Genomic DNA, 1088 nt, shown 5'->3' with positions numbered 1-1088 from the left:
CGCAACCACTGAGCTACACTGGCCGGGCTGCCCTTACAGTCTTAATTTTCTACCTTATGAGCAAGGCTTTGTTTTGTTTTTCCTTTGTTTGTTTTGTTTTTCTTTGAAAGAGTATGTTAATTACCATGACGCAGTGGCTTAAAACAATCGAAATTTATTCTCTCACAGTCTTGGAGACTAGAAGTCTGAAATCAAAGCGTCAACAGGGCCATGCTCTTGGAGGCCCTAGGGCAGAATCCTTCCTTCCTCTTCTAACTCAGGTGGCCCCAGGAGTCGTTGCCTTGCGATCCAATCTCTGCCTCTGTCTTCACATCGCCTTCTCTTCTATGTGTCTTCAACTTTCTCTCTGCCCCCTTTTATAAGGATGCTAGAGGACCAATGCACGAAGATTCATGCAAGAATGGGCCTTCCTTCCCCTGGCTGCCGGCACCACCTTTGCTCCATCTGGAGCTGCCTTTCTGCCTTCCTTCCAGCCCAGAGCCGCCTTTCTGCCCCACGTTGCCCAGAGGCAAGCTGGGAGCAGCTGGGGCAGTGCAGAATGCAAATTAACCTGCCATCTTTGTTGGGTTAATTTGCATATGCACGCCTGATTGGCTGGTGCGTGTCACAAAGGTACGGTCAATTTGCATAGTCCTCTTTTATTAGTGTAGATATGTGATTGCATTTAGGGCTTCCCCTATAAACCAGGTCCATCTTAACCTAATCACACCCACAAGGAACCTGTTTCCATATACTTAACATTTACAAGGTCCAGGGATTAGGACCTATCCTTGGGGAGGCCATTCATCAACCTACCACACTAACGGGTCTATTCTTTTTTACTCTGTTGCTGGTCAGCCTCTAAGACCCTCTCCTCCTTTGGGCAAGGTCATTGGTAGAACATATTTCACCTCAGTGAAATGTGAGAGAGCTTGCCACATCTGGCATGATGGATACGGTCTCAGAGTCAGTCCATGGCAAGGAAAAATCATCCTTGGTGCAAAACTGTGTGACTGGAATTGAGTTGAACTGATGAACTGATCTTTCTTTGAAACTGGAGAGGCTCCTGAAATTTCCAAATCCCAAAATATTTACAATAAAAGTATATT

This window comes from Myotis davidii, unplaced genomic scaffold, assembly GCF_000327345.1.
Source record: "Myotis davidii unplaced genomic scaffold, ASM32734v1 scaffold133, whole genome shotgun sequence".
Classification (NCBI taxonomy): Eukaryota; Metazoa; Chordata; class Mammalia; order Chiroptera; family Vespertilionidae; genus Myotis; species Myotis davidii.
Note: the sequence above shows the minus strand (reverse complement) of the source record.